Here is a 15,240-nt window from a genome sequence, read left to right on the forward strand (position 1 = left end):
TGCATTCCTCAGCAAGTATGGAAGAGGCCTGTACTCTAAAGAGAGCTCAGAAAATATGAGAAGATTTCAAAAGGTGCACTGTCTTCTTTTTTGGAAAACTGACAGACTTACTGTTTTTTGACTCCTTACAAGCCCCAAGTGGTGCCAAAAGAGAGCTGTGCTGCTGCTGATTTTTGGCAATAGAGCTCACCTCATTAGAGTGGATTAAGTCGTGATGCTGAGAAGGATAAAAGGTGAAAAGCAAAAACAGTGAATGGTGAACACAGAAAGCTCAGTGTCATTTGTATGCTGACGCTATTATTGACTAGAGCCCATGTGGTTCACACTTTTCAATTACCGTCTGCTAGAAAGGTGGCCCATAATTGCAAAGGCTGATGCCAGTGCACCAAATGTCAAGGGAGCCTCCCTAACCCTCATCACCTTTTCTTGATGCTTGACTTGAGGATGTTCAAAGGCAAAAAGCCACAGCCTGCAGATCTCCCTGAGGAAGAAAAAAGATGCCACTTTAAAAAATAAAAAAGATAAGACAGAATCCCGACAACTCAGCCCCCCTCATCTGAGTTAAATTCATTATCCTGTGACCTTATCCTTTACCCTCTGTAGAGCTAGGATGTCCACCAGCATCAGTGAGAATTACACAGTGAAGAGCCAGTGCAGGATTGTTTTTTTAAATTTTGTGATGCTGAATTTGCCCAGATGCTGAACAACATGATCTCAGTGTTAGTGCTGGCAGACATCACTAGAGATGTTCATCCGTGAGATTTTTAAAACATGGAAAAAAGAGTAACCTTGTTTTTCATCTGAACTTCAGTAGTGATTCTCACTGACAGTACAGTGTTTCCCTTCCTGCGACACATCACTTCAGCTAGTATTGTGTCATCCCTTTGGGTTCTAGAACAGTCTGTGCTCTGCTGCCACCATTTACTTTAAACCTCAAATACTCAAATGCTTGAGTCAGACTCCTTCAGAAAAATCTGAGCACATCCAGAAAGTAAGATTTCTTTTCATTGTCAGCAAAATGATTACAAAATTTAACTGGTAAGTAATACCTTGTTTAGCTATTTGAAACATTATTTTGATTACTGCTTCTTAATGGCAGATAAATGGAGGACAGTTATGTATACTCTATTAGAAAATGTATAGAACATTCCTAAGATCCATTTTTTACCACAAGTTACTGTCTCTGTTTACAAAAAAATATATTTTCCGTGCTTAGGAATTAATATCATGTTGTTTCTAATTATTCAAAATACAGATTTAGATTTTTTTTTGTTATTATTTATATATTTTTATGTTTAAATAAACTTTTCTAAAATACAACTTTTTTATTTTTCTTTTACTGAAATCATTGGACCAACCCCTTAGATCAGTTTGAAGAATATTTAGAAATTTAAAATGCTAGTATTAATATCATTGGCTTTTGAAAAAGTGTGATACATTACCTTTGTAATGGAAGAGCACCCATCTTACTGTTTCTTTGCTAAAGCATGACACACTGGTAATCAATTTGTTCCAGTTCTCTATAATTAATCCAAAATTATCTTTAAAACATCCTCCCCCTTCTTCCCCCCAAATTAATTAATGGAATTCTACTGGAATAATAGTTTTGTTGCTCAGCATCATATTGAGATTTCTCTAGATTCTTATTTAAAAATTCAGAGATATCATAAGTCAATATGTTTTAGTGGCTTGTGGTAGCAATGGTAATGGGAGCACAGTTGGACTAGATGATCCATGTGATTCTGTGATTCTATGATTCTATAAACTGTTAGTCAAATTTAACATCCACAATTTTATATCCAAGGTAAAGATCTGACCTAGTAGCCTCCTATCCTTTCTCCTTGGCAGCAAAACCTCTACAGATGTGCTAGAAATAGGAAATACTGTTAAATCTCATGTTCATACACATTTTTCAAGATAATGCATTATGCTATGCATCAGAATAATATAATTTCACAATACAGATAGTCTATGATGATAGTCATCAGAGAATATGGTGTGAACTGGGCCACTGATATTACACTAAGTTCTTTGAGTCAATTATCAGAGAAGAAAATCTGTCAGGAAGACAAGTGAGAAATATAAAAATATATGTATATAGTTATCCCTTGGATATTTAGTTAAATGACTTCTGTAACATGGAACCCAGATGCTTTACCATTATTCTTAAGTTTTTCTGGGTACTTTGCTAAAGATCAAGAATGAATTCAAATTATATACTATGATTTCAGTTTAAATGTTAAAATCTCATTAAAAAATATTACCATATTTGAAAGTTATCCAATGCATCTCTTCTTTACTATTATATATAAAAAATACTATTAAGTATTTTTTCATTATAAGAAGGCCAAATAAATAATTTTCTGGACAGAAATTGCCAACTGGCTTTTATTTCTTTCATTCATTCTTTGTTTATGCAAAATACATTTTATTATATTAAAATTGACTGCAGATGATTTCAGTGATTAAATCTTGGCCTACCTGCAACAAATGACACATAGTTTTGCTCTGATGTTAGACAACTCTGTTCCTTAAGTAAGTGAGTATAATTTATGGTTTGCCACTCTGGTGTTTTCATATACAGATTCAAAAGGTGATCCTAATTTGGGTTGGGAAACTGATTAAGTATTGAGTCCATTGAACGGCTATCGGGAAGTGTATGCAAAATGGTTAAATTTCAGCTTGGAAGTATTCAAAGATAGTAAATTCTATAGCTTTCTTCATCCAAATTTTCCTAAACATTTTTGATGCACTGAATTTTTTTTTCAGGTTTACACAATTGCACCAGAAGCTAGCCCAGTAGTTTGCTTACTTGCTCCTGCACTGTTAAGTTCTAGACTTCAAAATTTAGATGCTATCAAATTTGATCCTGAGTCCAAGTTTAGCTCCCAATTTTTTTTTTTAACTTTTAGAGGTGTTGAGTACATTCAGTCACTACAGAGACACTTATGAATCCAGAATTTCTAAGATGCTCTTTATCCCCTAACTCTTGAATTGTTACGCTTCACATAAATAGCTGCTGCTCTGCATAACAGTGGATAAACAGGCATGTAAAACAGAAAAGTCTTGTTGAGTTTAATAGGGAAGAAATACATAAGTTCCCCTGGAAAAATAGTACAGTTTCATAAGATTGCACTGAAAATTAATAATTGAGTTAAATTTGTTCTGTAGGTACTGTTTAAAATTAACAGGTACAGGGGATATGCCTAATTTGCCATCGGATTTACAGTAAGGTTCAAAAGGTTTTTGACAGGTTTGTTTTCAGTTTTTAGTGGTGAAGTCGTTAGGCCTGAAAAACAATGTATTTCACTCTCCTTTTTCCAAACTCCCAGTTTAGCACTTTTGAATAATTAAAGATTCTTTTACTTTGAGATAGCAGTACTGATACTATGCGGATATAGAAAGGACAGTTTTCAAATGAAGGTCACTGACAGTAAAAAGGTTTACTATTGCATGTATTTGCCCCTAATATTTTTCCCTTTTAGATACTAGCAGCAGTGTCATATTAAATGACTTCCCCCTTTAAACTGTTAAGTGGTGCTAGTTCAGTTTTAGCAGTAAGTCGCCAGCAGGCTCGGGGGAGAACTGCTATCTCCTATGGCCCTGAAAATTGATATTGAACATGGAAGGAAAAATCTCACAAGCTGATAGCAATTAGCTAAAAAGGATTTGCGACTCCATGATTCATCACACTAGGGGATCAAAGTCATTTACAGAGAGTGTTTCTACAGTCCCTGCCTGCTGCTCTAAAGATATACCTCTGTTTATCTCTCACACTGCGGTGTGACATTTCCTTTTTTAAGAGCCCATTTTCTTAGAAACATAGCAGTGGGCTGCTGCAGCACAGGCAGCCTTTGATTCTCCACTGACTGCCTAAATGACACGATGGCTCTAATGGCACAGCTTTAGCAGGAGCTCGCAATGGGAATTGGACTTATTATTTACATAAATGGACTAACAGGTCAGGTTTGGTATTTGCTTGTAAAAATGAGGACAAGTCTTATTGTAGCAAGAGGTGTAAGTCAGTCTTTTGGTTTTGGAGCTTTGTAGAACTTTAATAGCATTTTCCTGTTAGGACTACATACAATCATAAATGAATGTCACTCACTTTACATGTTTTTAGAAGCATATTAGGATAGAATCCTATAACTTTTATCAAAAGATTAAAATAAATCTACAGAAAATCATTTTTTTAAAATGAAAAGCATAGAAAAAACATTAAGAAATGAATTATACTCGTCTATCCTTCCAAAAACACTCATTTTGAAAACATTCTTGTTTGTCAAAATTGCTTCTTAATTGTGTCATATGAATAAAAAACAAAGAAAGCAAAACAGAAAATGAAAATCAAATAAATTTTGTCTGTGTCCAGGCCCAAGTGGTTCCCATTATCTCAGCAGTAGGAATTGAATTTGTTTCTGAGAGCCACAACCTGAAATCATGCAAATCTTGTAACTTGCGAATACATTTTATACTCTAGGGCTGAAAACACTGACCTCATCAGTGGCAAGAGAAATGGAATTCATTCAACAATAATGATGTTAAAGTTTTGGGTTTTTTTTTCTACTTTTTTTTTGTTCTTGTTTTGTTTTGTATTTTTCTTCTTTCTTTATTGTTTATTTGATTGATTGGTCAGGATTTTACAAGTGGGACAGAATTTCACTAGCTTGGTCCTAATATTCTCACTCCTTTTGTAGTGAATACTAAATACATATAAAAAGATAACCATTATGCGGTAGTGTTTATGATTGCATATCAACTCCTAAATAATTATAATTGCTCTGGTGTGAGCAAAGAATAACAAAATAGCACGTAACACAGGTTGGGAAATATAGTAGACCTAGACAGTCATTATCAGCTTCTTTAATTTTTATTTATTTTTTCTCAGAAGACTGTTTTGTAAGACAACCAAATGACCTTCAGGACCAACAATGTAATGAGTACACATGAAGATTCATGAGTATACATCAGGTTATGTTCTGACACAGGGTATGAGTGCAACATCATTTTGAGCTTGAGGTTTGTGTTTGATTTTATCTTTGAATATCAATATACCAGATTATTCTTTGCATATCCTTCCTGTGGAAACTTTCTGCTTTGACTTCTTTTCCAAAAATCATCTGGGAAGTATTCTAGTACAACATTTTTTGTACATTAAACCTTATCAGCTTCAGGTTAAGTCTTCCCATAAGAAAGAAATGTTCTTTTGTATTCAGTGCTGCAAACTTCCTAGTAGATCTTATGCACACCTGTATACCTATGAGGTTCGAGGCATGTATCTTAGAGCCCTAAGGATTTGAAAAATAAGCAATCAGGACACTGATTTGTGTACTTAAGAGGCTTTGAGGAGAATAAATTCCAAACTCAGGTTTCTTATTGCATAAAGAGAGAAATGGATCCCTTGTCAGCTGGGGAAATGTGGTCCCATAAGAAGTGGCCATGTCCAGTCTCAGTCTGTTATCACATATGCTAAAACCAGCAGCAGATTCTAGCAAGATGTTGATGTTGCTCTTTAGAGCAGCAGCAGAGTGCTCTTGACAGTGTTCCCCCAGAGTCACCCTACCCTACAAGTGCCAGATGGTGTTCATATCAAGTGCACAGCCGGCACTAACCTGCTCTTCCCCAACCTATGCCTCTTCAGATGAGGAGTAGGGATTTTCCTTAGGGTCCTCCACAGAGGAAAGGAAGAGAATTTCCCTTCTTGGTGGCAGATTCATTTGCTTACTGATACTTTCTGCAGCAGAAGTAGTTGTGCAAATAGAGGCAATGCTGTCATTTAAAATCTCTTCATCTTGACAGAATAAATAGGAGGGAAAAGTGACTTTTGAGAATATTCATGAAGCAGCTTTCACGTAGTCAATAAGTAGAGCCTGAGAGTATGTGCTGGACATATTATAGAAGAGGCTGTTCAGAAAAGAATTGCAGTGGCTTCCTGTAGAAAAAAGAAATGAGGCTTCAGAAGTATTTCTGAGAAAACATGACAGATTTTGAAGAAAAGAATAGGAATCCTGTTAAAGCTCAAAATACTGAGCTGATGAATTTCAGCTGAATAAGAATTAGTGACATTACTGTTGAAGCAAATTTTCATTTCTATTCTTTGTGAGTTTATTCTTGCTGAGTAGCAGTTAAAAAAACAACAAAACTAGTCAAACCTTGTATTTCATTTCCTTTAATGTGATGTTTTTGAGATTCACCATATGTCTGGGCTCTAGAAGACTGTAACATACTTTATCTGAACTTACACAGAGGTCTGACACTACAATAAGCTAATAATAACATGGGTTATTTGTGGAGTATTAATAGACTTGATGGTACTATAATTAAAAAAGAAAATAAATCTGGAAATGTTATATTTCTCACTATTTCAACCTGGGAGACAAAATCAAATTATCCTGGACATTTGAATGCATGGCATCATGGAACCGATATTTTGAATTTATCTGTATGAAGCAAAAATATCAAAATGTGGTAGGTGCGAAGCAATGAGTAACTATAAAACAACATCAATTTACAACAGCTAAAAATCTGGCCTAGTGACAGTATTTATGAATGACTATATGAGTTATGATTATATGAATGAATTTATGTACATAAACAGTTCCTGTCCTGTCCAAAATGATTTCCATTTGGTCCAAAAATAAATTGCATTTATGCATCCAACAGAAGTTCATAAAATGTTTATAAACATGTTATATTTGGAGTCTAGTTTCTCAAGTGAACATTTAGAAGACCAAAAATTTGCTCATGTAAATATACAGGAAAGCATTTAAGAAAGAGACCAAATACAACAGTGTAAAGGTTTGTCATTACCTGCACACGCTCGAAGCATCCTTGTTATTTATTTATTTATTTTGCTTAGACTGCATGTATGCAAAGTGAAAATGGATTCTCTGTTTCTGGACTTTCTGTACATTAGAAATGATGGATATCTGAGACAAATTAGAGTTTCTTCACAATTTCTAGCTACTTCCTCAATCAAAATTAATTTTCATCCATGAAATGCAATTCAACTATCTGCATTTTTTTCATCTTCCTCCAGCATAAAGAGATTCTATTTCCTCTAATATTTTCTCATTTGTTGCTATCCTCGTACTAGAGCTGTTACCCCTCCTATTGTACCAGTAATGCTTATCTGACTGCTTATGGGACAATAGTATATAAGTAATGAAATAGCCAGATTTGTCACTTAAGGTATCACAGCTTCTAATTGCATCCAACCTGTTTCTCTTTCACCCACAGACATGCATGGTCCTTCTGAGGCAACAAAGAAAGGACTCCTACAAAACTATTTTCTACTTTCATGTTTGCTCCATAAGTATTAAATGTTGCATTAGATTATTTTATTGTTGTTGTTTTTCAGGATTATGTAGTTATAAAATGTCAAAGAAAGGAAATTAATGAAATCTGAGTTGGGAAAATCTATGCCTTTAATGAAAAGAAAGATTTTGCTTGAAACTTCTGTTACATTCTACCTTTTCCTATGTTTACCATGTATTTTCACATCATTTTTGTTCAGAGATTTTTTAAATAATAAAAAATGAGTTTGTGGTTATGCTTTTAAGTACAAGTGAAAGAAGTCTCTGAGTTTTCTTCTGGGAAATTAAACTGGATTATGCATTCTGTGTGTGGCAGGTGTCATTTGTTTATAAAAAATTTTCTGTCTTTCCTTCTGGCTGATGTTCCTTTGTCCAGGTACAGTACATTTCTTGATCGGGTTTTTAAACACACAATCAGTACAAGTCACTTTAGAGTGTGTTATTAGACCTATTTCTTGCCTCTGGCTGATGTCCCAGAAGAAGATGATAAATCATTCGCTTATGCTACAGAAGGGAAAAAAATCGATGTTCAAAACTTCCATGGTCAGCTTTACACAGGACAACTAAACTCTACAGTGACAAAATACTGATGATGTCATCAATAAAGTAAATTAATGCTGTGAAGGACTAAGAAACATGAACTGCCTTGCAGCATGTTGTAGAATATGGGGAAAAGTTTTGGAAAATTAAGCTGCAAACTCCAGCAGTTTTAGGACTCAGGACAAGGTGAGATTCATCTGTAAGAGCTAGTGTCAAAGTGTACCATTAACTTCTTTTTAAGCAGTGCATAGGTACAGGCAGTGACACAATCAAGTACTGAGACCTTTTCTCTTCTGAAGCTTACTGGTGAAGACTATAGGTACCCTAGCCACTTAAATGGCAATGTAGTTACATGTATGTGCTATGAGAATTTGAATTCATATAGCATTTTGTGTACTTCTTTATTTCTAGAACTTGATTTCAGTATGCAAATAACCAGTGAGATTCAGATATCTCACCTTTAATTACCACAAGTGTGCCAGTATCACATTCACATATTGTATAGAGGGGGTTGAGGAGGAAACAGGTTCACATGCTGCTCATTGAAGTTAGGTATCCTGCATCTAACTCTCGCACAGATAAGCAGGGAATCATGTCCCCAGACGAGTTCCCTTAAGCATCTCAGATACACTGATACAGATAACAGTAGACCATAAATGCTCCCTATTTTATTTGGTAATAAAAACAAGCAGGAACTGCAGCTCAAGATACCTACAAACTTCCTGAAGCATCAGCTAGCCAGGGCTAGCTGGGAGGTGTGCTGTCTTTAAAGGGCCCTAAATCCAGCAGCATACCAGCAAGATAGCTGTGGTCAGTGATTACTGCTTTACTGAAGGGATAGTAAATACTGTGCACTTCATCAACTGCAAAACATTGGCAATTAATCAGGTTAATTTCATGTCATTAATTACAATTTCAAATTTGGAATAGAGTAAAAATCCCACATATTTTAATAAGAAGCCCAAAAAAATAATAACATTACTGAGGAGATAAAAACAGGGCATAAATTAATTTTGAGATGGTTTGTTTAAACCAAGATGAATGACCATTATCTGACTTACAGTACAATACAACTCTGTCCTGCTCAGTAGAGGAATTAGATGATGAAATACACATTTTTCTTTTCTTAAGATTTTGTGATGCCTTGAGCAGCCAAACCACTAAGTCAAGAAAAATATCCTTAGTAGGTTAATATTACGGAATAGGATGATTAATCACAAATCCATTCATTTCATGCAGTAGCTGAAAAGCTTTGGATTACTTACCCTACAGAAAAGTACATCAAAATATAGATGAGCAAGCAGCTGATATGCTAAGAGCGAAGCATGAGAAAATTGCTCTTGAAAGCAATTTTTAGCTTGTGAAGACCACATATCTTTGATTCAGGTACCATACAGTACACCAGGAAATGACCAAGGTGAGATCAAAATCAGCCCTGAATGAGGTATAAACAGAGACAGAGAATAGGAGAGGGAGGATGCAATTTTTGTAGTCTTCTGTTTACTGTTAAAAGAGATTTTTTTTTAAATTTTTTTTATTTTTTTTTTGTTCAGGGCAGAGTGCATCAGCAGAAGAGGATCACAGTTACTTCCTATCCTACCATTAATCTAACGGATATTGGGAATCTGAGTATCCAGAGTGGGTTGCTTTGGCAAAAGTCTGAAAGCATATGGAAGGAGTGGAGTAAAATATTTAGTAGAAGTCAGGAAGATGTGGGGATGGTTTTCATAAAGTTATCTTCCCCTGCTAGTTGTTGAGCTCTGAGTTTTTTGGGTAAAATAGAAAGACACTATGTGTTAAAAATATCTTACTCCTGAAAGAATTTATTTAATTGGAAATGAAGTGAGACATTCATCTCTTTTGAGATGTAATTGAGCAAGGAGGGAAATAGAACTTGAACTGATCATAACTGCCAGATTTTATCCCAGCTTGATATAGAATTTGAGTTTGTTAATTCATGTAGTTAATTCATGAGTTGAACTGTAATCAATGATTGAAAAATCTCATTATGTTCCAGACTTTCATCTCCAAATGTGTATATACGTGCATGTGTAATATCTGTATAGATACCTCTGTTGGTGTCAACATAAACATAGAGACAGATTATGATATCTGTGTGTCTGTGTGTATCTAAATTCTGAATATGAAAAAGAAATGATTTCCTGAGACTCGATCAGCAGAGTTATGGTTTGGCAAAATATATTGCAAATTGTGAATTGTTTTAACTAACTACAATAGTTTTAACATGGTAACAAGAGATGTGAAAACCAGAGTTATGAAGACTTAGATCATTCTGTTTTGGTGAGCCCATCCTTCTTCCTGCCTTCATTCTCCAGTTACCAAAGAGTTCTAAGTGTGAGAGTCTTACTCCTGCACCTTTCTTGTCCAGCTACTGGGGTGAGTTCTAAGTGATGTCAGCATTTGACTGACCCAAAAAGGACAGGAAACCTGACACATGCAGAGGCCTGGCAAGGTCTATTTCTGTGAATGTAATCCACTGTGTGTTCTGTAGAGAGGCTTTTCCTCTGCAATTACTGTCTCTTTTCTTGGTAGCCTTAACTATCCACAATCTGCACAAGGCCTTTTTAGTGCACCCAACATATGAACAAACTCACCTGTTATTAATCCAGGACATAGTGCTCACATGAGTGAAAGAAGTAATGAGGTGAGAAGGAAAAGGTGTAGAGAGAAAGGTGCATTTAAAACCTGGATAATTTGGGGTCTTTAAAAATTTTCTTTATAATCCATATGTTTTGTTTTGTTTTGTTTTGTTTTGAAAGATGATCAATGAAATGCAAAAGAAAAAAAACAAAACAAAAAAAAACAAACAAAAAAACCCCAAACAAACAAAAAACAAAAAATGTCATGCCTTCCCTCATTGAATTTTATAAAGGAAACGGCATTAAAAATGTTCATTTTCAATGTTACATTGAAAGTCACTTGATGATAGCACAAATCTATGAACACTGTGTTTTGTTTACTATTTGAGTCCCAATAGGCAGTTACTGAGATGTATCTGAATTGTGTAAATTTAGATAAACAAGTAAACATTGACAAAAAACTCACTAGTCATAATTCTCTGAGTTTATTTTTTTTAATTTGTGTTTCTATATTTAAAAGATTACTTTCTTTTCACTTCCTCCAATTAACTAAAATAACTAATGCCAATTTTACTTTTTGTGTGTGTGTGTGTATTTTTCCCCCTCTCAGTGGATACATTCATTAATTGATCCATAGGTAGAAAAAGTTTTTTTTTTAATTTTCTTTTTTTTCTTTTCAATTTCTAATTCTCCTTTCCTAGATGCCTGAAAAAATCACAAAATGTATTGCATTTAGTGATTAATATGTGCAATGCAAAAAATCTAGGCTCTAATTAAATTACAGACTGAAGTATAAATGCCTAAGATAATATCTATCACATTGTGTATCTTATACAAAATTACCTCTAAATTTTTTTTGTGAGGGATTTTTTGGTTCATGGCTTGAATGTTGTTTGGTGGAAAGGAATTAAAATAAATGGATGTTATAATACTTAATCTTCACTGACTGAAGAATCTTTGCTGAGTAAATAAAAAATAACAAGGACATTTTTTTTTTAATCACTGTTATAGCAAGTTACCTTGCTGCTTTGAAGAAAGAACTCAATTGTGTTGCCAAGGTAAAAATAATAAAATATTTTGTTAAGGATGTGGATTTTTATCAACATCCATTCAAACTGTTATTGGAATAATAGATGATCATGGGTTATTTTAAAATATTTTAATAGAAATAATTAGTAAACATGAATTTTAAGCAGATATAACCCTCAAATGCATATTAGTAGATAGATTGTCTTGAAAGCATTGAGAGGAACAGAGACTGGAAAGCCATTTTGTTGAAAATGATGTTTGAGATCATGCAATAATACTGATAAATTTTTAAATCATTTTTTAAAGAATGTGTAATAATCAATGAAATGGGGTCTGGGCCACCAACAATAACAGTTGTCCTGTTTCATTCCTTTGTTGTGTGTTATTCCATAGCTTCTGCAGCCAGATGTATAGTAAATCCAATGCAACCATTCATGGAGTAATGATGGTGCTGTGCAAACTGGACCAGTGGTGAATTCTTCTCTTGCCCATGCTGCTTTACCTTTCTTTCAGTGGTGTGATTTGCTTAATGTTTGAGTAACAGAGAAGGGTAGAGAAGTTATTTTAGTGTTAATGTCCTCCAATATACATAGGAAGAAGAAAAGTGTTCTGAATAATTTTAATTTCATAGATCCACAGTTGAGGTACTTAAGACTACCAGAACATGCCCTGGCAAAACCTTTGTATTTTTCTACTATAAACTAAGCATAAATTCAGTGGTAGATGACAGATTACTTCATATACCATGCAAGCAAGCCCAGACAATAGCTTTAGCCATGACTGATTACCTTGCTGTAACCCACTTTATGTTAAATGTATTCTTGCTGTTCAATTCCACAACTGTAATTTTGTTCTTCTGCACTGCTCAGCCCTCTGTGGACTAACCAGGTTCCTTCAGTAATGATTTCTTTTCTATTGTATTGTTTTCTGCATAATCAAGTTGGTAGGTAGGGGTTTAGGTGACACAGCCATCTGTCAAGTTCATTTGCTCTGAAAATGCAAGAAATAATGGCCTCTACAACTTGGGGCTATCTGTTATAAGGGAAGAATATCAGCTTTTACCCTGCACCATCTTCTCATCTCTTCAAATTATCATTTTTTTTCTACTTTCTGTATAAAATACATAAGGTTCTTTTGACATGACTGATTGGTGAAAAAGAAAGTGATTGCATGTCCACCTTGTATTGCAATTTATGCAAGCAATCCAATTAAGGAGAAGTAGCTAACATTCAGACTAATGTGCCTGTCGTGAAACTAAAGCGACTGCTACAGACTGCTCTGCTCAAGTGTTATCAGTGCTGGTTCTCTGACATGCTAACTGCTTCCTTCTTGAAGTTTGCATAATGTGCAAATGTAAGGGAGTTTGTGTGCCACAAAGAAAAAGAAAAACAGTTATTCATTTTCCCACTAAAATAAAATGCCCATAATAAGGAGCCCTTATCAAATTGCATGTGTTTGCTGAAATGACATGCAGTTGGTGAGGAAAGACATAAAAAGCTGCTTGTGGGTGCTCGACCTTTTTCAGATATAACTCAAGCAGGCTGGAATAATCCAGGAACTATCCCACTTTTGTGTGTGTGTGTAGGGAGAAAAGTTGACTATGAAGCAGAATGACCTTTACCCAATATGATGCTTGTAGAGCTAGAAAAATTCAAGTTGCTTTAGTGTACTAGGCTTATGTGACAATCTACTTCAGGCATCTTGACCAATTCGCTATTGCCCATACTAAAATGTAGAAAAGGCCCACAAATATTCCTGCTTAGCCTAGACTTCCAATGGTCTGGTTTCCTAACCAGAAAGCCACTTTGAGATATCATTAAATGGTACTAGCAAACATGGTATTTTCTACTGCAATGAAAACAATTATTAAGCGGTTTGTCACACTTTTATCTCACTTTTACCATACAAATTCCTTCATCAGTCACCTCTCAGGGCCACTAACATGAGATAAGTCTTTACGCTCTATGGAAGATTCCCTGACAAAGAAAAACTGTTGTTGTTCACAGCAAGGTAAACAGTGAATGTAAGCAGCAGGTTTAAAAAGCGTTAATCCTTTAATGAAAATATCATTAATAGTCACCTATTGAATATTCTTAAAATGTCATGTTAACCACAATTTTTTTTTTGGTGAAAATTAGACAAAACTTAAAGATTGCAGAAATTAATCAGTACCATATTTGTTTGATACAGTGAAAAGCTTGATTGTATTGCTGCTGTGCAATGCACTTCATGCGAAATTGAAATTAATCCTCTCATCTAGTCTTTAAATCATGCTTTACTCATAATTGTCTCAGAAGTTGGGCATGGAGTCATACTGATTCAAAAGAATTAATTGTTCTATCTAGATCTTGCAACTGCGAGGTGTTGTTGCTGTTTCATCTCAGAGTAATATTTTCTGCTCCAGATAAGAATACTGTTTCTGGGATCAGAATTTAAGCATTTCTAAATTTCACAAGACCTTGAACAATGTATTTAGGATTAGTTTAAAAGGTGGCTATAGTGAAACCTGACATACCTAGACTGTTAAAATATGGGTTAGATGATCATTACTCTTCTAATTTTTCAGAAAAATTTTATCTGCATGTAGAATGGGATGTTGTGACTTGGATATTAATGCTTTTCTGGAAATCATTACAGATGACTTGGTCAAAAGGCAGTCATTTAGTGCCATGCTGTGTTAACATGTTCTCAGTTTCCAGATATAATTCATATCAGAAAATAAGAAGTAGCCCAAAGTCCAATTAGGGATGTAAGCAGAAGTCCATTATCTTTATGTTAAAGGAGCAAACCTGGGAACAGAAAAGCAGTAACAGCACCAACAAATATCTTAAATCTCCTGAGTTCTTTTTGCTCGCAACTTAAACATTTTAAAGGTGGCTGCTTACAGTGTTTATATGTTAAAATATATTGTACTGTTTGGTCAGAATTTCTAGTTGGATATAGCATAAGATATGGCATTTGCATTTTATGCCTCAAATATTTTGTGAAAAACAACATCTAAGTGATACTACACAGATAAAATGAAAATGATCATTTTAATGTGATTTTTTTTTTTTTTAATTTATTTATTTTTTTTTGGTGCACTGTGAAACACTCAGATACCGCTCCTATCTAGTAGAGTTGTACATAGCTAACTTTCAAACTGCTTTTAAACAAAAGCATCTCCAGCTGAATTCTGTTTGAAAGAAATGAAATTAAGGCAGGTAACTAGACCTGAGTTTAGACAGATAGGAACTAGAATTGGACCAAAAGTGGCCCAGAAAATAAAATAGCATCAAATGATAAAATACTGCACAGAAAATTGCAATGGTTGGAGAACAAATGTAATTTACATATAGAGTCTGGTATGTTGCCCCACTAACATGACTGACAGATGCATACAGGTGTGCTGGAGACCTAGAAGCTGCAGAAATAACTAGTTGGATGAACAATAAATGAAAGATGAAGTAGTATTCTGGGTTACTTATTTTTTTAGTACTGATTGTTTAGGTACACATAGTGCATAGTTTTACTGTGCTGAAAACATGATTTCTTCCTTGACTGTGGATCACAAAGCACAATTGGGCTGTTCAGACTGTTTATACATTCACAAGCAAAATTACGAGCTGAATCTCTTCTACTTTCCAGACTGTTTGGCAAACAATGCTGAAAATGTGTGCTCTGGCACTGGATATGAAATAATTTCAAGGTCTTCTTGTTAAATGCAGAGTTTCTTTTAATCATAGATATAATAAAAATATGACATACACTATAAG

General features: G+C 34.6%; 1 long non-coding RNA gene across 1 annotated transcript; it reads left to right on the forward strand.

Moving 5' to 3' along the window:
* Positions 1-900: 900 nt before the first annotated feature.
* Positions 901-7,361, forward strand: LOC107309441. The gene is made up of 3 exons (XR_001553181.1): positions 901-1,038; positions 4,889-5,019; positions 7,240-7,361. It is a non-coding gene; the product is annotated as an uncharacterized LOC107309441 (long non-coding RNA).
* The last annotated feature ends 7,879 nt before the right edge of the window (positions 7,362-15,240 follow it).

Source organism: Coturnix japonica, chromosome 2, assembly GCF_001577835.2.
Source record: "Coturnix japonica isolate 7356 chromosome 2, Coturnix japonica 2.1, whole genome shotgun sequence".
NCBI classification, from domain to species: domain Eukaryota; kingdom Metazoa; phylum Chordata; class Aves; order Galliformes; family Phasianidae; genus Coturnix; species Coturnix japonica.